At 45.4% G+C, this 24,691-nt stretch overlaps 1 protein-coding gene across 3 annotated transcripts in view; it reads right to left on the bottom strand.

Moving 5' to 3' along the window:
• The window catches only part of EBF1 (EBF transcription factor 1), a 329,952-nt gene that overhangs the window by 76,051 nt on the left and 229,210 nt on the right, over positions 1-24,691 (bottom strand). The window lies entirely within an intron of this gene.

The following is a 24,691-nucleotide window of genomic DNA, read 5'->3' as shown; positions in this document are numbered from 1 at the left end:
CCCCCCCCCCCCAGTAATAGCGCCACATGTTATTGCCGGCCTGAGCTGCAATACCAAACACAGCCCATGGGCAAGAGAGGCGATATTTCTGGAAAAAGTAGACCTTTTTATTTAAACTCATACAACCTCTTTAATGTATGATGTATATGGCATAAGAGGAATATGGGGACATGTCAATAATTTTCTACCTTTATTTGTAATGTACTCTCGAAGGTTGACGTGAACAAATTTGCTGAGGGCTGATAAAAGGGAACAACAGATTTTAATAAACTGCACAGTTAATGAAGATAGGCTTTAGGTTTAGTGTTCCTTTACAAAGTCTACTCAAAGAAAAACGACATCTGTCATAATTGACACTATACATACAGCCTGCTACAGTCATTTCCCAGAATGCACCAAATGAAAGCTGATGACATTATTCTGGTTTAGTCACTGTGATCACAATGGGATCCTATCGTAATCCCAGAATGCTTTGAGAAAAGTTAGGTTCATGACCTCGCTCACAAATCTGTCAATCAAAAACCTTGTCCTCCTCACACCGACAATCTTTGCATGATACAGAGATTCTATCAGACAGAGACGTAATTCACATACAGCAGGTACAATGTCAAAATGCTCTGCAGCATCTGATTTCAGTAACACTATAGAAAAAAGAATTCTGTGAAACTATTGTTCCATGGATCTAGCTTTTATCTATCTATCTAATCTATCTATCTATCTATCTATCTATCTATCTATCTATCTATCTATCTATCTATCTATCTATCTATCTATCTATCTATCTATCTATCTATCTATCTATCTATCTATCTATCTATCTATCTATCTATCTATCTATCTATCTATCTATCTATCTATCTATCTATCTAGACAACAACAATAGAAAACCCAGCAGCACCGGTGTACACTGGGTGCAAGCCTCAGGAACCAGACATAGGTTCCACCTATACAGACTTCAAAAAATAGGCAGCACTCCGCAGTATGGTGAAAAAAAGTGAGGGTACTTTATTGCCCCATGTGCAACGTTTCAGCTCTGTCCTCTAGAGCCTTTCTTGCTTGAGAAAGGCTCTAGAGGACAGAGCTGAAACGTTGCACATGGGGCAATAAAGTACCCTCACTTTTTTTCACCATACTGCGGAGTGCTGCCTATTTTTTGAAGTCTATCTAATCTATCTATCTATCTATCTATCTATCTATCTATCTATCTATCTATCTATCTATCTATCTATCTATCTATCTATCTATCATCTACGCTATTGATTCCGTCAAAACAACGGAACCCTGTCACACCTGGAGATCAATGGTGAGGGAAACGGAAGCTGAGGTTTTAGTTTGCCGTTCCGTTGAGGGGTTACCCAACAGAAACCTCCGATGGAACCCCTCAAAGGAAGGGCAACGCTGATGTGAACACAGCCTAACACATATGGTAGGAATAGATACAGGGCCCAAGTGCATGTGTGATACTGTTTGTTGGACCCTGTATCGAAGCCTAAGGTAGGCTTAGATACAGGGTCCAGCAGACAGTAATCTTACTGTCTGCTGGGGCCCTGTATCTAAGCCTAATACACGGTAGGCTTAAAATGGGTTGTCCAGTCCCTAAACATTGATGGCCTATCCTCAGGATAGGCCAACAATAGCTGATGGGTTGGGATCCGACTCCCGGGATCCCTGCCAATCAGCTGTTTTGAAGGGGGTACAGAGCTTGTACGAGCGCTGCTTCCCCTTCATTTCCCTTACTTGCTCACACTGTGAATCGCTGACGCTGCCATCATGGCTCCTCCAGGAGTGGACTCGTTCAGCCTGTAGCCGCTATCTACAGGACGGCTGTATGGTGCTATCTACAGGGGGGCTATATGGCGATATCTACAACAGGGGCTGTGTGCCACTACCTGGGAGGGAGGGCTGTGTGACACTACCTGGGAGGGGGGCTGTGTGGCACTAAATTTATGGGGGTACAAACTCAGGGCCTAACTTCTATATAGGGGCACAAATTAAAGTTTTCTGCCATTTTACTGCTGCCATGAGTTCACCCGCAAAGGGGCCTACTAAGTCTGTGTCCCCAAGGGCCCACCTAAACCTGGGGACGTCTATCTATCTATCTATCTATCTATCTATCTATCTATCTTCATCATATCTATTATTCATAAGGATGAGCTTCATTTTGGGCTTTAGAATGGAACAAATTTTTTCATTCCACTCGGTTAGGATTACAATTGTACCGTCATTTGGGATTAAAATGTTACTAATAATTTACCAACTGTCCTTTGTAGTCATCCTTACTTTAGGATTCACTCCTAAATTTGGCTTACAAAAATTAATAGAAAAACTGCACAAGGTGAACAAGGCCTAATAAAATGAGAGCATACTCTGACTGCAATAATTTAGTAGGGAATTTTTTTTTTTTCTGTGTGGACTGTGATGCAGCAAGAAGCACATTTCTTCATGTACATTTATATTAGGATAAGGGGTACTATTATTATTAATAATATTCACTATTTCACATACAAATAACTACTTGCAAACCTATAACACAATACATGTAATGCTTTTTTTAAAATCTTTTAATAGTATATGAAAAAAATAATTATGTACAGCTCGGCGCGCACAGCGACACGGCGGACAGATGGTTATATTTACAGAGAGGAACCGTGTTGCTGTATCAGTGTTTATAATTATTTGCTCTAGTGCCAGCCTGTTGTTTTCAGATAAAGCGGCATGGCAGTTTAGGAATCCCCCGCAGAATGTTCGCAGGGTTCTAAAAATGTATGTAACATTAAAGTCTGTGACCAAAATTTACTGTGGGAATTTTACGATGTCAGAAACGATAAAGGGGTTTTCCAGCTTCTCACAACTGATGACCTATCCACCGGATAGGTCATCAGTACATGATCTGCGGGGGTCCGACACCCGGGCCCTGCAGAGATTTGCTGGTCCGGTGCCCCCGTGCACCGGACGTACAAGCTGGAAGCAGCTAGCTCCGGTCACGGAATAGCAGCCGAGCTGCAGTACTGTATTCAAGTGAATAGGAGCAGACCTGCAGTTCTGCAGCACGGCCGCTATGCTATGTACGGAGCCAACTGCCTCCGGGCTCCGTACATAGCATTATGTGCCACAACATCCGGTGCCCGCATTATGTGCCACAACATCCGGTGCGGGGTCCGGGTGGACAACCCCTTTAAGGCCTCATGTATACGACCGTAGAGGTGTGCACGATACGTAACTATGGCACGGACGGCCCGAGAAGTGTCATTTGCGGACCTTCCGCAATCACGGACCATGCACATACAAGATGTGCATTGAGTTTAATGAGTCCAGACTGCAAATGCGGCCCGTAAAATGACATGTCCTATTTTTTTCTCTGGTCCGGGCTCCGGCCAATGCACAGGCCATGGATACCACGGTCGTGTGCATTGGCTAATAGGATATAATGTGCCCTATAATATCCGCAATTGCTGCTCCAAAATGGCGGAGAGTTTACTGACAGTAATGCACGGTTATGTGCATGGGGCCTAAGGGCTTGATCACATGGGATGGAAAAACTAATTTGCCTTCATTGGCTTTCACCGATGCATCTCAATGCTTCCCTGCAGCCGGACTGGAGAATCCTAAAGAGCTTTAATAAGTTTAGCATTAGAGAGGTGACTAAGGATGTCTTTTCACAGTGCGGTTGTCGGACGTGCAGCAAAAAATGTGGCAAAACCGCACCATGTCAATACATTCTTAGTCACCTCTCTAATGCTGAACTTATTAAAGCTTGATAATAAATGCATGCTAACTCCATGCCAACTGCAAAACTGCGGCAAATCGCAGTAAAAACGCGTGTGTATTTTGAGTGCGGTTTTCAGATGCGCAGCAAAAAATGTGCCAAAACGCCACTCTGTGAATACAGCCTAAGGCCAAATGCACATGATGCGTATCACGTACGGATGTGCTGCAGGGATATTCCTGCGAAAAATGCACAGCAAAATACAGTACCAGCAATGTAAATGCGATTTCAAGAAAAACTCATGCCCACACATGACCTGCGGTTTGAAATTTAATTCCGCAGCATGTCAATTTATGCTGCGTTTTAGTTGATTTTCTGTTGCGGGTTTTCCCAATTGAATTCAATGGGGATGCAGTACCACAACAGAAAGCCAAGTGTTGCGACTTTTGCTGCATATTTGCCGCGATTACACCGCAAAAATCTCAACTAAATAAAAGAAAAAAAAATCATATTTACCCAAAAATGCCCTTCTTCATTCTGCAGTTCGGCCTCCTGGGATGATGTTTCATCCCATGTGATAGCTGCAGCCAATCACAGGCTGCAGCATCACATGGCCTGCCACGTCATTGTAGGAGGCGCAGAGAAGACGGAGGGGGTAAGTATGAGCGCTTTCTTCCGCAGAGGAAATACCATTTGATAAAATGCACCACAATGTGGTGCGAATTTTCAGACGGAATGTACTGCAGGTTCCAGGTCGGATACGTTACGTGATTTTTACGCAGCATATCCGACCCGTGGAAACCCGGCTTTATAGTGTGTTTTTTATGTGTTTTTAGGTGTGTTTTTCACATTTTGATGCGGAAACAGTTGCGGTTTTATGCTGCGGATTTTGGTACTTTTTTTTTTATAGACTTGTGAGAGACAATTCTAAGGCGGAAACACAAGATAAATTGACATGCTATGGATTTTAAAATACACACCACAGGTCAATTTACCTGTGGAACAATTCTGCAACATATAGATCAGATTAAGTGAAATCTCCTTTACTTTTCTGGTAATGTATAACGCTGTGTATTTGCCACAGGAAAATATGCGTCGCAAATCCGCACATATTATGCCGCGAGTGTATTTGGCCCAAAGGGCATACATACCATAGAGGCGACCTGTGCAGCTGCTAGGAAGCACAGTACACGAAGGGGCCCAATCCAACAACAATTTCTGACAAATGAGAGGCCGGACTTTCTCTTCTAGAGATGGGTTGAAAATGTGGGAGGACAACCAGGACTAGGTTGTCCTGCCATAGTGGCGGTGGGGGTGATGACATGAACCATCAGTAGGGGGCCTCAGTTACATTTTAGATAGAGCCATCTCTGCTATAACAGAACATAGCAGAGGCTTGATAATGACATATTAGGTACACAATGATACAGTTCAGTTCTGGGCTCCAGTTCATAGAAAGGATGCCCTGGAGTTGGAAGAGCAACAAAGCTAATAAGGGGCATGGAGAATCTAAGTTATGAGGAAAGAGTAAAAGAATTAAACCTATTTCGCTTTGAAAAAGGATGACTAAGGGGGGACATGATTAACTTATATAAATATATGAATGGCGCATACAAGAAATATGGTGAAATCCTGTTCCATGTAAAACGCCCTCAAAAAACAAGGGGGCACTCCCTCCGTCTGGAGAAAAAAAAGTTCAACCTGCAGAGGCGACCAGGCTTCTTTACTGTGAGAACGGTGAATTTATGGAATAGTCACCGCAGGAGCCGTCACAGCAGGGACAGTAGATGGCTTTAAAAAAGGCTTAGATCATTTCCTAGAAAAACAAAATATAAGCTCCTATGTGTAGAAATTTTTCCCTTCCCATCCCATTCCTTGGTTGAACTTGATGGACATGTGTCTTCTTTCAACCGTACGAACTATGTAACTATGTAATATGTTAGGTTAAGCTGTTCTAAGGTATAAATCAATACTTTAACTTGTGGTATATATGGCCCCTATACAGCTTGGTATCATTGATGGTTAAACGATGGGCCCAATATTGATTTTGCACTGGAGCTTCAAGATAACCCTCTGTGCTGGATTTTCATATAACTACATTGGGTTGCCTACAGTCTATAGAAAGAGGGAACCACTAAGACCTCAACCTCCAGCTGTCTGCCTCCTTATAGCCAGGAAAAATATGGTTCACTGCCTTTGGAGAGAGAAGGCCTAATCTTGGTTGGTTGCATCTCCTTTAATATTGGGTGACAATAATGTGTTCAGGGCTCCCCTTTCCAAAGGAACTGCATTGTTAGGAACCAAGGTAGTGGGCAATGGGCCCAAGAATCATGGAAAGGGTATGGAGGGGAAACAAACAACAGGCTCTTCTGCCCTGGATGGCAAAACCCAGCGGCATAATGTAGGGGACCCGATTTAATCTTCTATGTACCCCAGGGTGTGGAGGGTAACAAACACCAAACACCTTCAGTCCTGGATGACAAAACCCAGCAACATAATGTGGGGGGACCCAATTTAATTTCCTATGTAACCCACTATCTAAATGCAATTTTTACTGTAGAGGGTACACTATACAATTATGCATCCTGCATTTATTCCACTATGTTCCTAACATGCCATGACCACCAGTGAGACTATGTTATGTAGTGTAGCAGTGGTCACCAGGAGCCAAAGTCCTCTGGTTGCTAAGCAACTGCTATGACTTCCTACTAAAGGAAGCCGAGAGTCGCACTCATTTGAAAAAAAAATATAATTTAGACTTAAAACAGATACAAAATATATTATATCCTTTATATACAGAAGGACATAGTTAAAGTAGCGACTGTGGTGTACGTGCACTCATGCCGGCCATTTTGCCATTGTGCAGACAATGATGAATCAGTGGCGTATTGCAGCATGACATAAAGCGATATGATCTCACTTTGTGTTAGTTAACACCTTGTAATAAACAGGTCATTAGCCTTATGATCAGATAGACATCAGGCTCCTTCCTTGCCATGGAAATGATGAAGACAGCGACAAGACTTGTGCCGCGGTTTGCATTCGCTGTAGCCTTCTAAATCATTTATTATGGAATTATCTGGGACTGCTGACTTAATGGCGCTGCCTATGAAGCTCTGAGTACTTCCTAAGCAATGGAGAACGTGATTAATTCCGGGAAAATGCAAAGGTCACTCTAATTGACATGACCTACGTAATTAAGCAATCTCTGTTTACACGTTGCGAGACGGCACTGTTGTGAAGATGGCACTCCTGACAGAATGTCGTTACAGGTCCAGAGATCAGGAGCCTCCTGCATGTTGCTGCCATTCACCTACACAGATCTCTGCCCGCGGAGAGCCCACAGCCCGGCATCCTCTGAGACACGGCTCATGACTGGAGAATGCCAGCAGGGTGACACGGATCTAATAACAATGGCCATTTACTTGTAATTATACAGGTACGCCAGCGCCGCGATAGTTATCTAGATTAAAAGCCAGAGCATGCTTCTAATATAGAATAACATTAATCATGGCTTGAAACAGACAGACCACCTTTTCATACTGACAACCTTAGACTAATAAGACTGGCGCTACCCGGAGACCTCATTCCCCCGCCTCTGTTCAGCTGAGAAAGTGCAACTGGGTAATGAACAATTAACACTGCATCAGGCTTCAAGCCCTGGAGGTAATATAAACATAACATTTCATTTTGATGGTCCGGGAACCTATAAGTAATAAAATTCCTTTACGCTGACAGAAGACAGTATGGATTCCTCAAAAAATAGCTACAAAAATTTCAAAAATTCTTGGGTCTGGAAAGCGTGGGAAACCGGTCCATTGCAGGTACTGGAGTTAGCCTGATGGGGACTTCCACTTTGTTAGGGACCATATTAAAATGAGAATTTGCTAAATTGCCATTTCAATAGACCCATAGATCCAGAATCAAAGTATATTGTTGCATGATGTTATATAGGACCCAGCTGCACAGTTAGCCCATGGAGTATTTATAGCTTAGATCTAGTTCATGGGGGCACACTGGAGTCCTGGGTTCAAATCCAACCAAGAACAACATCTGCATGGAGTTTGTATGTTGTGTCTGTGGGGGTTTCCTCCAAAAAATTGGCCCAAGTGGCGTTTCTAACAGAGAAAAAAAAATAGATTTTGAGCACCATTTGGGACAGGCACTTAAGTGAATGGCGACAATTTCTTTACAGCACCGCAAAATACATTTGCGTTAAGTAAGAAATGTATAAAAAATTAAACAAGTAGATCCAGTATTATTGCAGAACGTTCATGGCCATAGTCAAATATCTTCCCTTTGGCATGCAAATAATTAAATATACATAAATGAGTAAATATGGAAGCTATGCATATAATACTACTACTAATAATAATAAAAATTATAATAATGTCCCTATTATTATTCTCCCATTTTGACAATACCCAAATTACAGTATATTAGTTCCAACTTTTGCACAGATATACAATAAGGTAAAAAAAACTTATCGCCTGACCGTGCCCATAGACATGACATTGTCTCCAGACATCAATAAGATGCCCTAATAAAGATTCAGGCACCCACTAAAAGGCCTCAATCCCCTGATGCTCTGATTGGGGGGCTGACAGATCATGTAAATTCGAGTTGACTGTGATCTGCATTGGAGGCTCCGTTAGAAATGTGTCAAAAATCACATGCATCGCTCTTTTGTCTGGTAAATTGAAGGACTTGATTAGTATCAATGGGGTCCATCAGGCGACGTTGGTGTCCATCATGTGACAGATCTGTCACTGCCATCATTTTTCGTTGTTTAGCTTCTATAGTGGCACAGAACCACGGGAATGAAGAACGCAGATGTGAACAGAGCCTAAGCTCTCTGAGTGATTCTGATTGGTTGTGAGGGCTTATGCATTCTTATTTACACATAGTGCTGGCAACCAATCAGAAGATTAGACCCAATCACAAGCTTAAACGTTCGACAAACTTCTGACATGTCATAGTGACATATCAGAAGTTTTGATTGGTGGGGGTCCAAGCACTGGGACCATTTGGGTCCCCTCAGGCTCTAGGGACCAGGTGTGACCGCAACATTCGCACTCCCTATAGTTATCTCTGATTCCTGTATATGCTGATGGTATCCCTTAAAAATAGTAAATGCATTCACTAAGCACTAAATGCCCTATAAATTTTCAGTTAGGGACAAATTACATTTTTGTAGAAAGCATCTTTAATTGTGTACTATAGTAATGGCTCGGGGTAATGGGGTAATGTAGTCAGTACTAAGGGCCCCTTCACTTCTCCGTAACATTATTTTCCACTCTCTAAACCTTTTACATTTAAAAAATGCATAGGTTGTAAAATGAAGCCAAATTACAAGCCATTCACATGTAAGAGGAAGGTGGAATGGATTTTAAATGGACTACAGATGATGTCATGGCCATTTACACAACCAGCACCTGCTTTGATCTCCTACAAATTAAAATATGACATTTTTTGTTGTAGTTTGCAATTTAATTAACTGCACTAATTGAATTTCCCTAAGTGGCTGGATATGCAGGGGAGGTCTTCAATGTTATGTGGATATGTGGGCCAAATCCGTATAATATAATCCAGTGCTTTAATGCATAGTTATTTTATACACCACGTCGTTTTCTGCTATTTTTGCAATGCGACTATTTTTCATTGGTCAGTGAGCAGTAGGAATTCCTTGTCTAAACTAATTATACTATATAGGAAACTATTACAAAAAAACAAAAACATTCATTGTGGCTCATTATCATGCACAAATATTTTCCAATATGTTAGAAAATCTCCATGTGAAGTGCACAACCTGTTATGTTTTCCCGACCCAAAGAAGTTTAGAACGCAGGTCGTGGAGCCATCTTCTTCTCTCAGACACAACGCCGCACCAAAGCGTTGTGTCTGGTGTTATAAGACAGTCACATTCAAATGGACAATGGAAAGAGAAGCCAAATGGGCAACTGTGATTTACCAAGAGCAGAGATTCCTTGATTATATGCATCATTGAGGGGGGTCAGAGGATAGACCCCCGTGACATTTTTCCCATACCGTATCAATAATTCACCTATGTGATTCGTCGTAATATCACTAAAGGGTAGTCCCATGATCTGATTGACGCGTACCTGGCTGCTGGAAACCTTGGTGCTGTAAATGGCCATTACAAGGTCAATAAATGGGCAACCGTAGAATTCATGGTCTCACCAAGGCAACTAGGGCCGAAGTTGGTCTTTCAGGGGCTCTGCCCTATGATGTTCCTGTGCTCTTAGGCTATGTTCACACGGGGTCTTTTGCCGAGTTTTTTGACGCGGAAACCGCGTCGCAAAACTCGGCAGAAACGGCCCGAGAACGCCTCCCATTGATTTCAATGGGAGGCGTCGGCGTCTTTTTCCCGCGAGCAGTAAAACTGCCTCGCGGGAAAAAGAAGCGACATGCCCTATCTTCGGGCGCTTCCGCGTCCGACCTCCCATTGACTTCAATGGGAGGCAGGAGAAAGCGTGTTTTATGCCCGCGGCGCTCAATGGCCGCGGGCGAAAAACGGCGCGATAGTTGCTATTCACACGGAGTATTTTGGGGGAGGAATATCTGCCTCAAAATTCCGTTTGGAGCTTTGAGGCAGATATTCCTCCCCCAAAATACTCCGTGTGAACATAGCCTTATAGTGATATGGACTGGAGGTTTGCCCTTTTAAAGAGGTCCTGTCACCTCTCCTAATATGACTATTTTAGTAAACACTTGTATTCCCCATGAAATAACAATTCTAGAAAATATTTACTTAGAACACTACATTGTGCCAATCCTCTGGTATTCTTCCTAGAAAGTTTTGAATAAATTGGCAACTGGGTGTTAGCAGTTGGGGGTGTGTCCCTACACAGTCTAGATGTATAGAATAACCTAAAAGCACTCCAAAGACATATGGTTGTATTGATTCCAAGGAAGAATTATTTATTTTCATTCATTCCACATGGTATGATATTGTACAGAACAGAAATTTTTAATGCAAGCGATAGGCATTTAATTGACGTTTTGGCCCAACCAAGGCCTTTCTCACAATCGCTGCAAGGAAAACAAGAAACACAAGATCACGTATAACATCTTGTAAAGGACAAAGGAAATCAAAAAGAAAAATACAGATAAAAATCAAACCTGAATACATTCAATAATTCAAATAAAAAAGATCAATCCTGATAGATAATGACGATATAAATGGTATCCTGCATAAGTGGCGAGACATATTTCAGTGCTTACAGCTCCATAATATAATATAGTGCAGATTATCCCTCCAAAATTAGGTATACAGGTATACATACAGGATATGACATAAAAACACATAAAAAGACAGAGGGATACGCAAATTGCAATGTATGACATAGACAACATTTAAGGCATCCGAGCCTGATCTAGTTGGAGAGGTGTTGATAAAACACCTCTCTGGACCATACCATAAAGTACCGGCGTTGAGAAAGAGTCTACACAGAGACTACACAGTCTGACACCGTCCAATCAGTGCTGACAGAGTGAGACTGTGTGGGGACATGCCCCTTTGACAAAGGGAATGGTTACATCCAGTTTTCAATTTATTCATAGATTTCAAGGAGGAATAACAGAGGAATGGCACAACACAGAGTTTTAAGAAAAGATGTTCCAGAATTTTTATAAACAAGTATTTACTAAAATCGTCATTTTAGGAGAGTTAACAGGTCCTCTTTAATATGGGGCCCTGTTTGTTCACAGTGCATTTTATTACAAAATGCATTTTGTAAACACAGAATATGGCAAAAGTATGTCATAATCACAAAATGTATTACACTAACACAAAATACACTCTGTATACACAATCTGTATGTTGTGCCATATATGAATAAATTGACAACTAGGTGTCAGGTTTTTTTGTTTTTTTGGGGGGGGGGTCTGTCCCAGCACAGTCTGAGAATGTGAGCACTGATTGGACAGTATTAGACTTTGTAGTGACGCCTTCAACTAGTAATGCCCAGTTGTCAATTTATTCTTTCATTTCTGGGAGTAATAACAGAGGAACGGCACAAAGTAGAGTTCTAAGAATAGATGCTCCAGAATAATTATTTCATTGGAAATACAATTATTTACTAAAACAGACACGTCAGGAAAGTTGACTAGTTCGTTTAAGTATAGTTTATAGTGGTGTAGTTTTTTTGTATAAACTCTTTTTATTGAAACAGTTGCAAAATTTCAACAACATTTACATACAGCTCAGATGGCAGCATTTATGCCCTGTACATCGTATTTTTTGCACGAGATCAAACAATTCTCCACAATACATCTAAAAATGCATACAGTAGCTTTCATTTTAATCAGCGTGGTCCTGAGCCACTTTTAGCTCAACTGTAAATTTACAGACAAACAAATAAACATATAAACCAAACATTGTGACCGTTGCCAAGCTCAGTTTGCTGTTTTGCTGTTTATCAACCTGCTTAACCTTTCTCACCTAATCTCTCATTCCTTTGTTTCTATTTGTGTCTCTCATTTCTCCGCGTGTCCCTGGGCTGAGTCTCTAAACGTCAGCCAAGGCTGCCAAATTTTTAGAAAAGCAATCCTATTTTTATTTTCCCACCCTGCCAGTTCTTCCAGCCTACAAAGTTGGTGAAGTTTAGTCACTAGCTGTTCCATGGAAGGAGGTTTTGTGTCTCTCCATTTGGCAGGTATTAATAATTTGGCTGCTGAAATAATAAATGTAGTGAGATTTTTAGACGAGGGGGTGAAGTCTTTGGTGGGTAGCCACAATAATACCAGTTCTCTAGTAAGAGAAACTGGTTTTCCACAAATCCTTGTTATCAAAGTCTCCACTTCTTTCCAGAAGGACTGAACCACCGAACAAGACCACCATATATGTGAAATACTGCCCACTTCCTTCTCGCATCTCCAGCATTGATTCGAGGGTGAGATTCGAATCCTGTGCAAGTAATCCGGTGTTCTGTACCACCTTGTAAGCACCTTATAAGAATTCTCCTGCACTCTAATACATCTAGAGAATCCTAATGAGTGTCTTAGAATGCAAGATCTATCTTCTTCAGTAAATGTGTAGTTCAATTCTCTTTCCCATGCTAAAATAAAACCTTGAGATTCATCATCCAAGTTTGTAATCAATTGTTTGTATATCTTTGAAAGAGACTTTTTAGGGATTGATGCAAATAAAGTGTAATTTTCCAACCAGGTGGGGTCGGCTTTGCGCTCAGCTATTAATGACAAAAATTTCTTGCACGTATTTGAGAAATCTACTACTTGTAAACTTGTGGGTTTGGGGATGCCCAACTCTTCATGTAGGGTCTGTAGAGTGGTTGGGCCCAAGGTATCAAATATTTTATCCATGTGCAACGTCTGTAATTGAGACCAGGAGTCGGGAACCTTAGTGCATTTAGGGTTTACTAAACAAGGAAGTATAGAAAGTGGTGCCACCATAGAGAACTTATTATTATGCAGATGCAGTGCCGGAGATGTGTGGCACACCTTAAGCATTCCCCACGTCATATCACTTATTACCAATGATCTAGCCGGGAACGCAGTTCCTACCCAGAGTGCGGAAGTTAAATTAGCCTTCAACAGTCCCTTCTCTATATCAACATGTGGGAGCCCCTTGCCCAACCTTGCCAGTTGTGTCCACCTCCCCAATTGTATGGCATTGTAATATGATGTCAGGTCTGGCAACGCCAAACCTCCCTCTCCTTTCTTTTTTATCAGCTGTAAGTATGCAATTCTAGGCCTCTGTTTGTTCCACAGAAAGTCTGTGAAAAGTCGTCTGAATCTTAAGAAATAGAATTTGGGGATGTCAATTGGTAGAGTCTGAAACAAGTATAGTACCTGCGGTAGTACAAATGTAGTTAGTAGATTCTTACGGCCTAACCATGACATATATGGAATATGTAACTTATCCAGAAAATCCTTAATTTTATAATACAATGGGTTATAATTCCGTGTAAAAAGCATTTTAGGAGTAGATGTAATTTTAAGGCCCAAAAATTGCAATTCGGACTTTTGCCACTTGAAAGGTGAATTGAAACTAACTGTCAAAAATGTACTTTGGGAAAGGGTTATATTTAAGGCCTCCGATTTTTCGTAGTTAATCTTAAAATTTGAAACCCAACCAAATTCTTCGAAAATCTGTATGAGATTCGGTAAAGCTACCTTGGGATTTGTTATAAAAACTAACAAATCATCTGCATACGCAGCTGTCTTGTGTTCAAATCCTCCTACCTTGAGGCCCTCAATGGTTGGGGTCTGTCTAATTTTAAGTAGTAGTGTTTCCATTATCAGTACAAACAACGTGGGGGACAAAGGGCAGCCTTGGCGTGTGCCATTATGAATGGGGAAAGGATCTGAAAAGGTGCCATTCACTTGAATTTTTGCAGTAGGATCTTTATATAAAGAGAAAACCATGTCAATGAATAGTTGCGGAAAACCGAACTTGGCAAGAGCCTCTTTTAGAAAAACCCAATCCACCCTATCAAAGGCCTTTTCCGCATCTGTCCCCAATAATATCAGAGGTATCCTGTGTTGTCTAGCGTGATATATGGCATGTATTGTTCGTATAGTATTAAATTTACCCTCCCTCCCTGGTACAAATCCCACTTGTTCCACTCCCACCAGTTTAGAAAGGAAAGTATTTATTCGTGCTGACAGTATCTTCGCCCACCATTTCAAGTCCGAGTTTAAGAGGGAAATAGGCCTATAGCTACCACACCTTTCCAGATCCTTACCCTCCTTAGGAAGGACTATAATGTTAGCCTCCAAAGCTTGCTTGGGGAAGTTAGCTCCACTTAACATAGCGTTACATAGCGACAGGAAATACGGCATTAGTATATTCTTAAATTTTTTATAGTAAATGATGGGTAACCCATCGGGACCCGGGCTTTTTCCATTTGGAATTGACATCAATATTTTTTCCATTTCAGGCAAAGTGAACGGGGCCACTAATGAATGTCTTTCCTCTTCTGACAAGGACGGCGCCACAATAGATGCTAGATATTTTTGTATGGCAGTAACATGTGGCGTTTCCCTTTGCTGTTTAGGGTCTTTCGTAATGTTATATAGGCCCAAGTAATACTTCCGAAACTCCCGAGCAATGAGATCTGTTGTGGAGAGTGTCTGTCCGGCCCCATCTTTTATGGAGGTAATAAACGTTTTCCCCCTTTGTTTTTTAATGAGATTAGCCATTATTCTATTCCCTTTGTCCCCATGGGCATATGTTTTGTATTTTAGTAGTTGGAGGGCTTTAGCCGATTGCACGTTGAGAATATTTTTAAGCTCCTGTCTGAGATGTCTTAATTCGATCTGAACAGATGCCAACTGCGCGCTTTTATGAATATTTTCCAGCGAAGCTATTTGACCCAGTACCCGGTTTATGTTTGACGCCCTTTCCCTCTTGACTCTAGACCCTAGAGCAATAAATTCCCCCCTTACAAAGGCTTTATGCGTCTCCCATAGAATAGGTCTAGACACAAGAGGATCGTCATTAAATACAAAAAATTCTCTCATTCTATGTTCCATGGCCTCGAACTCTTTAGCATTTTCTAGTAAAGTATCATTAAGCCTCCAATTCCACCCTCTTACCGGTAGTCCTGACAGTTTAAATTTAATGGAAATCGGAGCGTGATCGGATATAGTGATGTTACCAATGGAGGAGGAGTTGACCACGGGCAAGTATCTTTCGGAAACTAGTAAATGATCCAAACGCTGATATGATTTATGTGGCGCTGAATAAAAGGAGTAATCGCGTACAGACGGGTGGTGTATTCTCCACACATCCACTAGTTTCAGTGTAGTTAACAGTATTTTAAGTCGTCTACGTGCTTTATGGGTGATATGTGACATGTTGGAGGTGGAATCCACGTTCGGATCTAACACCAAGTTAAAGTCCCCTCCCACTATCACCAACCCCTCGAAGAAGAATTTAAGAGAGTGCAGTACCTTTGTCAACCACTGCGCCTGTCTCACATTTGGTGCGTATAAGTTTACCAATGTTATTTTTGTGTTCAAGATCGAACCCTTTAGAAATACGAAACGACCATTTGGGTCTATTTGAGTGGCTTCCTTCATAAAAGGCACAGTATCTCTTATCGCTATGGAAACTCCCCTCGAAGCGGTAGAATAGGTGCTGTGATACCATTTGTCATAGGGTTTAGTGGGGAGCTTAGGAATCTTATTTGATTTGAAGTGCGTTTCTTGTAAGAAAATCAAATCAGCACTCTCTCGCCTTAACATATTAAAGACCTGACTCCTCTTCTGAGGGGTATTCAAGCCCTTAGTATTAAATGATATAACTTTAAGCGAGGCCATGTTGTAAAATTACAGTGAGACAGACGCAGTGATATCCAAGCACGGTCACATAATAAACATAAAAACAAAAACTATATACATATATCCTTGCGTTGATATCAACCCCAAAGCGAGGAGATCCATAAGGGAAATCTAGGGCTGCAATTGAGGACTCCCATCCGGGGAAAACACAAGGTAGAGGACGGGGGGAAGGGTAGAACGCCATGTAACCACGTTCCACCTCCAGAAACTTTATCATCTAATGAAACCTTTAGACACTCTTATATCATGTTCTAGACTGACCTGCTATTTCTCTCCTTTATACTGGTTTACGTTAGTCTATGTATACCTAACAATTTTTAGAAAAGTTTTTTAGAAAAGAGTCATAATGGTACACAAATCCACATTCTGAAAAACATACCATATTAACGCCTAATATCTTATTAGCACTAATAATATAGTAGATAACAGAATATACATTATCTTAGGTCAGTTAAAAGAGATATATGTACTATGCAAAATACATATGAATATATTAATAGAGTACATCTTATCCAAAGAACACTCACGCATACACCATGGCTCGTAACAAATTTTTTCTAAAGCAATAGAAATCACGTCGGCTTTGATGATCAGCTCAATCAGCCAAATTAGGTACGTGATGCTTCCGATGACGAGGGGATTTCATCCTGGTCGCCATCTCCCAACCTCTCGACTGCGGTAGTTCTGGTAGCTCCGAGGCCGCCTGCACCGGCAACCACGACGGTATGTCAAGTGGAGGGGTGTCCAATTTTACCCAGAATTTAGGGAGGTCATCTGGAGAGCGGATAGTAAGTTGCCGTCCGCCTATCATGGTCGCCAGACCGAACGGGAATAGCCATCTCACCGGCAGCTTTTTGGCTCGAAGCATATCCGTCACTGGTTTCAGGATCCTTCTCTTGGCCAATGTACTGGGTGCTATGTCCTGAAAAAAGAGTAGTTGTGTCCCTTCATAGATAAATTCCTGTCGTTCCCTCGACGCTTTCAGCAAACTTGCTGTGTCTATGAAACTCAACAGACCACAAATCACATCCCTCGGTGGCTCATTCACCGCAGGTTTCGGCCGAAGTGCTCTGTGAACACGCTCCACCACCATCTTGTCTGCCTTCTCCTGACCAACGAGCTCTGCGAAAATCCGGACGATCACCTGGGGTAAAGCATCTCCAGTTACCGATTCTGGCAGACCCCGCAATCTAATATTCCGGCGTCGGCTGCGGTTTTCCTGATCTTCAATCATTAGGTGCGCGTTGTTGATATGATTTTGATGGGAAACGAGCAAGTCCGATATAGCTGCGCTGTGTCCTAGAATGGAGGTTTGTGTCTCCTCCAGCGAGTCTACTCGATGCCCAATCTGTCTGATATCTTCTTTTATGTCCGCTAGCTCCTTCATTATTGGGGATATTGCCTGAGTCAGTACCTTTTTAAAATAGGAGCGTGATAGTGTGTCTCCTCCTCTTGCTGAGTCCGAGTAAGAAGAGGCTGGACGCAGCTGCAGGCTTGAGGGAAGCCGACATGACCGTCCTGGTAGGGAAAGGGTTAATGTTAAGAGGTGAGGGAAAGGTGAAGAAGCTGAAGGAGGGACGGGGAGGAGCTAGGGGGGACGGGGGGGCCGTTACTGCGCTTCCCGCTGTTTCTCGGCATTGAGCCGGAAGCAGCGGGAGGAGTAGTACACAAGAAGCAAAGCTCCCCGTTGCCCGGCTTTTTAGTATGGCAGAGGCCCTGATTTTAGAGCGGCTGCGTGCCGCTGCTGTGCACCACGGTCCCGGATGGCTGGAGGAGACCGTGGCTGCATTAACGCGGATCCCGGACGCCGTTTCGCCACGTCGGGCACGGCGTTCGGGGTCTGTTGTAAGGGACAGGCTCCCCTCCCCCGGCCCCCCTACGAGCATGGCTATGGCGGCGGGGGGGGAGTCGGCAACAACCGCTCCTGCGCTGGGCAGGCAGAGAGCGGTAGCAGGGGTGACGGCGATGCAGGCTGTGTCGACCCGTCCCTCTCGGCGGTCCCGACCTCCAGAGCGCCTGAGTCCGGAGGTAGTCCCGCGGACACGGCGTCGCAGAGGGAGCCCGATCCCGGACGCTGCAGGCCAGGCAGCTGGGAGGACCGCCCCTTCCCAGGCCCTGCGTCCTGGCAGGAATCCCAGGCCGCGACGGGGTCCGGCGGTAAGCAGGGAGTCGCAGGCCGGGCTCCCTGTCACCCCTCCCCCATCAGATGGAAGATGTCAAGAGCAAGGTACGGCCGCCCCGCATGGTGATGTTCCGGCCAGGGGGCAGGCTTCGTCAGGATCGTCTAGACGGACGACTAGATCTGCAGCGACGTCGAGGCAACAGGTCCGGTCGGAAGTCTGGGTCCCGGCGGTCGGGCGGCAGGTTGCCGGCCCATCGGTCAGCGCGTCCTCATCCCCTTTCCGAAGAGGTCGTTGGGAGGGACAGTCGTCGGCGAGAGAAGAACTGGAGGAAGGTGAACTGGACGTCTATCGTCGAGGTCAGGATGGTCCGGCTGACGGGAACACAGCGCCTGTGCAGCCCGGTGAGTGTATAACTCCTTTATTGTCTTATCCAGCGATTTTTATGTCGGGTGTCGGCGGGGGGGCTGCTAGCATAGCATCGGGGGCCGGTAGTGGCGCGGGCGGACGCGACGGAGCGGGTTTGGCAGATTTAGTGGGTTGCTTACGGGAGCTGGTGGGGCGCCTGGATAGGGCCGCGGCGCCGGTAGTAACGGAAGTGTCCCCTGCGGTAGTTTGGGAAGGCCCCAGGGAAGTGGGATCGTTGCAGGCGCGTCCTGTGGTGGCGGTTAGAGAGGCGGTCGCGGTGTCGGTGCAGACTGAGGCACAGAAGGACGGCGATCGAGTGCGCATGGACGATCGTGCTCGGGGGGAGGTGTATGTTTGTTTTGAGGGTCCGTTGGGGGCGCATTTAAAGCAGGAGGTGCGTGATCGGATCTGGAAAGATGAATATGTTGAAATTTTTTCTCTCTTGCCGCTGGCTAAATTCAATTTGGATAAGAGCAAGCGGGATGAGAGTAAAAAGGACGAGGAGGAACGGCGGCGGTATAGGCTTATCCCGCAGACGTTCGTTAATTGGTCGCAGGCGTTCGCCATATTGGCTAGTGTGATAGGGGAAAAGGCGCCGGAAAATTGTTCGGCGTTATTTTGTTATTTTGATGCTATTGGGGAGGCTCATAGGGCGTATGGGGGTCAGGCGTGGCTGCGATATGATGAGCAATTCCGTCAGCGGAAGGCGGTTCGGCCGGCGATTCGGTGGGACCAGAAGGATATTGCTCTCTGGTTACGGGTTACGGTTCCGGTTAGGCAGCCCTTTCCCGGGAGCGGTGGCCAGGGAGGCCAGACTAGTCAGAGTGGACCAAGCGGCGGGGGAAAGGCGGGGTTTTGCTGGCAATTCAATGAAGGCCAGTGTAAGTTCGGGGCCACGTGCAAGTTCAAGCACGTGTGCTCCGAGTGTAATGGTGCATCACACGGGGCGGCAAAATGTCTGCGTAAAAAGAGGTCCGGGAACCAGCACGGGGCTGGTCAAGGGGGTGTCGCCGGTGAGGGTGGAAAGGATGGCCCCTTATCTAAATGAGTATCCGGATAGGGCGGCGGCTAAGTTGCTTTATGAAGGGTTTAGTGTTGGTTTTGTTATTCCTCCGCCTCCTTATGAGGTTCCGGTTACGCGGAGAAATTTAAAATCGGCTTACGTGCATGCGGAAGTCGTGTCGGAAAAGTTGTTAAAAGAAGTTTCGTTGGGGCGCATGTCGGGGCCATTTGTGGAGTCGCCGGTGAAAGATTTAGTTGTGTCCCCTTTGGGTATTGTCCCTAAACGCGAGCCCGGAAAGTTTCGTTTGATTCAACATTTATCGTATCCCAAAGGTTCGTCGGTAAACGACGGGATTGATCACGAGTTGTGTTCCGTAGTTTATACCTCATTCGATAAGGCGGTGGGGTTAGTGCGGGCTGCGGGTCCGGGGGCGCTGCTAGCAAAAACCGACATCGAGGCGGCGTTCAGGTTGTTGCCGGTGCATCCAGAAAGCCAACGGCTGTTGGGCTGTTTTTGGAATGGGGCCTTTTACGTGGATCGGTGCCTTCCGATGGGGTGTTCTCTTTCTTGTGCATACTTCGAGGCGTTTAGTAGCTTCGTGGAGTGGGTAACGAGGGGAGTATCCGGGGTCGATTCGTTGATCCATTACTTAGATGATTTTTTGTGCGTTGGCCCGGGGGGTTCGCCGGTTTGCGGTAACTTGCTTCATGCCCTGCAGAAGGTGGCGAGGGATTTTGGGATCCCTTTGGCGCCGGAAAAAACGGAGGGCCCGGTAGCGACGATTTGTTTCTTGGGAATCGAAATTGACTCGGTGGCAATGGAGTGTCGGCTCCCGGAGGATAAGCTGGGTGCTTTGAGGCTGGAGGTGCGACGGGCTTGTAGAAGGAAGAAAATGTCGTTGAGGGAGCTTCAGTCGCTGCTGGGGAAGTTGAATTTCGCCTGCCGGATTATGCCGATGGGGAGGGTGTTTGGTAGAAGGTTGGCGGCGGCAACGGCGGGAGTGCGGGCGCCGCATCATTTTGTGAGGCTCAAGGAGGAGCACCGAGCTGATCTTCAGGTTTGGGATGACTTCTTGGGCCAGTACAATGGTCGCTCGCTATGGATGGCCCCAGCGCAGGATACGAGTGATCTGAATATTTTCACGGATGCGGCTGGGGCGGGTGGCTTTGGAGCTTACGGGGGAGGTCCGTGGTGCGCAGGTCAATGGCCGGCTAGCTGGGTGTCCAGTGGATTGACGCGGAATCTGGCCCTGCTCGAGCTGTTTCCCATCGTGGTGGCGGCTACCATTTGGGGGGACAGGCTCAGGGATAAGAAGGTCCGTTTTTACTGCGACAACATGGGTGTGGTGCTTGCCATTAATAACATCACGGCGTCCTCTCCTCCGGTAGTTCAATTGTTGCGACATTTAGTGTTGGTGTGTTTGTCGCTGAACGCGTGGGTGGTGGCGGTGCATGTCCCGGGTGTACGGAATTGTGTTGCTGATGCTCTTTCTCGCTCGCAGTGGGACCGGTTTCGGCAATTGGCTCCGGGAGCGGAACGTATTGGTTTGGCGTGTCCGGATCATCTATGGGATCTGGTATCGGTCCCGTAGAGCAGCTGTTACAAAGGTCTTTGGCGGGCACGACGTGGAGGGCTTATGCTGCTTGTTGGAGGCAGTGGGAGGAGTGGGTAAGAGAGTTGGGTGATGTCAATACGGATAGAGACAGGTTGGTGGCACTTTTGTATTGGTTAGGGGATGCCTGGGAGGCGGGGTTTTCAGTAGCGAAGGTGAACCGGTTTATATCCGCGGTGGCGTTTGGGCTTAAGTTGCGGGGCTTGCGGGATGTATCGAAGGAATTTCTGGTATCGCAGGCTTTGAAGGGGTTGCGCAGAGGTAGGGTGGAGGCGGATAGTAGAAGGCCGGTGTCGTTTGCTTTGCTGGGCTTGTTGGGTGGTTCATTGGCATCGGTATGTTGTTCTTCAGATGAAATGGATTTGTTTCGGTTGGCTTTCTCGTTGGCGTTCTTCGGAGCATTTAGAATAGGTGAGTTGGTGTCGCCAAGTACTAAACAGGCAGGGGGGCTGAGATCTGGGGAGGTGAGCCTTTTTGCAGATCGGTTGGAGGTATGGTTGCGTAGATCAAAAACTGACCAATTAGGGAAGGGAAAACTGATAGTTTTGTTCGCTCTCCCGGGGTCGGTCATGTGCCCAGTAGAGTGCATGCGTGGTTTTACAAAAAACAGGGGGTCTCCAGATTTGCCTTTGTTATGTCATGTGGACGGGTCGTTCTTGTCCAGGTTTCAGTTTGGAGCTGTTTTTAAAAAATGTTTGACGGCGGTTGGGGTTGCGGCAGGCTCATATTCATCTCATTCCTTCCGGATTGGCGCAGCAACGGAAGCAGGGCGCTGGGGGTTGGATGATGAGGGGGTGAGGCGTATTGGTCGTTGGGAGTCTAAAAGGTTTAAGTCCTATGTCCGCCCCCATATGTTGTAATTTTGTTGTTTATGCTTGCAAATGTATATGGTGGTGCCTAACTGTGTTTTCCGTTTCAGATTCGCCTCCTTGTCTGGTGTGGTTGATGGGTCATTCGTACGTGCACTGGGGGGCTTTGAGGGCGGACGTCCGCCCGGATGGTCGCCAGTTGCGCATTCCGCGACAGGATGCGGTTGTGCATTGGCTGGGGTTTAGAGGTATGTCGTGGAACAGGGTGTTGGCGGAATTCCAGACATATGTGCGGCTTGATAGGGTTCCGGAGGTTTTAGTGTTGCACGTGGGTGGGAATGACTTAGGAGTCCGCCCTTTTCGTGAGTTGGTGCGGGATATCAAACATGATTTGTTGTGTTTGTGGGTATCTTATCCCAAGTTGGTGGTAGTGTGGTCGGACATAGTCCCAAGGAAGCATTGGCGGTTAGCTAGATCGGTGGAGAGAGTCAATAAGGCTCGGATAAAAGTTAACCGGGCGGTGTCCCGTTTTGTGGCAAAGAACGGGGGCATTTGCGTGAGGCATAGGGATTTGGAGTCAGGATTGGGGAATTTCTGGAGGAGTGACGGGGTTCATCTGACCGAGGTTGGCATTGATATTTGGAGCTTGGCTATAGCAGAAGGCATAGAAAGGGCGGTGGTGGTGTGGAGGAACTCACAGGCTTAAGGTGGTCAAGGCCTGTTTCGCGGTGGCGGGGGGAGTCCTTGAGGCCAGTCAGTACAAAATGGTGGGGGGGTCGCATCGGGGGTATGCGTCCCCCAAAAAAGGTACATGGTTGAAGACTTCATCGGGTGTTATCCCTTTGAAGTGGTCTTCTGGTAGAAGGTATGTCACTTGAAGGCTTCATCGGGTGTTATCCCTTTGAAGTGGACTTCTAGTGGTCGGTATATCACTTGAGGGCTTCAACGGGTGTTATCCCCTTGAAGTGGACTTCTAGTGGGTGGAGCCATCTGCAGAGGTGAACGGTGCTTCCGAGCTGGTTTACGGCTGGAGGTAATTAGTGGTTTGCAGATGGCTAATTCGGTGTGTTCTTGAAAGGAACATCTGAAGGGGCTTCAAGGACTTCCTCTGCTCGGGTTAATGTTAACGTTTAATGGTTATTTATGATTCTGACCCATGTTGGGTCATGTGAATTATTAGGAGGAATTCTCTGGTGGATTCCTAACTAGTTATCCGAATGTTTCGGATTTAAATTGTTTTTATAAAACTGTGAAATTAATAAACGGCTGCTGTGGCCATTTCACATCCAACCTCGGTGTCATGTGTCGTTACTAAATGGGGGTGGGGGATAGTATGGTTTAAGGTTAACACACGACTCTACCTAGGCAGGTCAAGAAGAGGCTGGACGCAGCTGCAGGCTTGAGGGAAGCCGACATGACCGTCCTGGTAGGGAAAGGGTTAATGTTAAGAGGTGAGGGAAAGGTGAAGAAGCTGAAGGAGGGACGGGGAGGAGCTAGGGGGGACGGGGGGGCCGTTACTGCGCTTCCCGCTGTTTCTCGGCATTGAGCCGGAAGCAGCGGGAGGAGTAGTACACAAGAAGCAAAGCTCCCACCCTCCCACCCTTGTTTTGTTACTCCTTAGGTCTTCTGTACGTCCGTATATGAGCGTTGTGTTTTATTTTGTGTGTTTATTTAACATGTTTTTCTTTTTTCCGGAGTAGGTTCTGTTGTCATGGCAGCTGGCGGGGGGAGTCCTTGAGGCCAGTCAGTACAAAATGGTGGGGGGGTCGCATCGGGGGTATGCGTCCCCCAAAAAAGGTACATGGTTGAAGACTTCATCGGGTGTTATCCCTTTGAAGTGGTCTTCTGGTAGAAGGTATGTCACTTGAAGGCTTCATCGGGTGTTATCCCTTTGAAGTGGACTTCTAGTGGTCGGTATATCACTTGAGGGCTTCAACGGGTGTTATCCCCTTGAAGTGGACTTCTAGTGGGTGGAGCCATCTGCAGAGGTGAACGGTGCTTCCGAGCTGGTTTACGGCTGGAGGTAATTAGTGGTTTGCAGATGGCTAATTCGGTGTGTTCTTGAAAGGAACATCTGAAGGGGCTTCAAGGACTTCCTCTGCTCGGGTTAATGTTAACGTTTAATGGTTATTTATGATTCTGACCCATGTTGGGTCATGTGAATTATTAGGAGGAATTCTCTGGTGGATTCCTAACTAGTTATCCGAATGTTTCGGATTTAAATTGTTTTTATAAAACTGTGAAATTAATAAACGGCTGCTGTGGCCATTTCACATCCAACCTCGGTGTCATGTGTCGTTACTAAATGGGGGTGGGGGATAGTATGGTTTAAGGTTAACACACGACTCTACCTAGGCAGGTCAAGCAGTAGAGCTGTCTCCCTCTGAGTCTTCATCTGCAGCTTCTGCAGCATGCTGTGTCAGCGTCATTTTGTCCCGGCCCGCAGGAGAAGAAGTTTTCTTTCTCAGAAATTTATCCATTTCAGGCTGGTTTTTGCTTTGTTTCCCAGGACAGGGTGAGTCTCTACCCTTATCCCTTGTTGTTCTCACCATTTCGGGTTTGTAAGTGTCTTAGAAGCTGTAGTTTCCAGAGGTGTAGTGAGGAGCCCAGAAATTAAGCTACCATCACGATGCGCTGTAACTCCGCCCCTCTATAGTGGTGTAGTTTTGACAAGACTTTTTTACATACTTCTTAATGGCCACA

Source organism: Rhinoderma darwinii, chromosome 3 (assembly GCF_050947455.1).
Source record: "Rhinoderma darwinii isolate aRhiDar2 chromosome 3, aRhiDar2.hap1, whole genome shotgun sequence".
Taxonomy (NCBI): domain Eukaryota; kingdom Metazoa; phylum Chordata; class Amphibia; order Anura; family Rhinodermatidae; genus Rhinoderma; species Rhinoderma darwinii.
The sequence above is the reverse complement of the archived record's forward strand: the minus strand, read 5'-3'. Positions and strand labels throughout refer to the sequence as shown.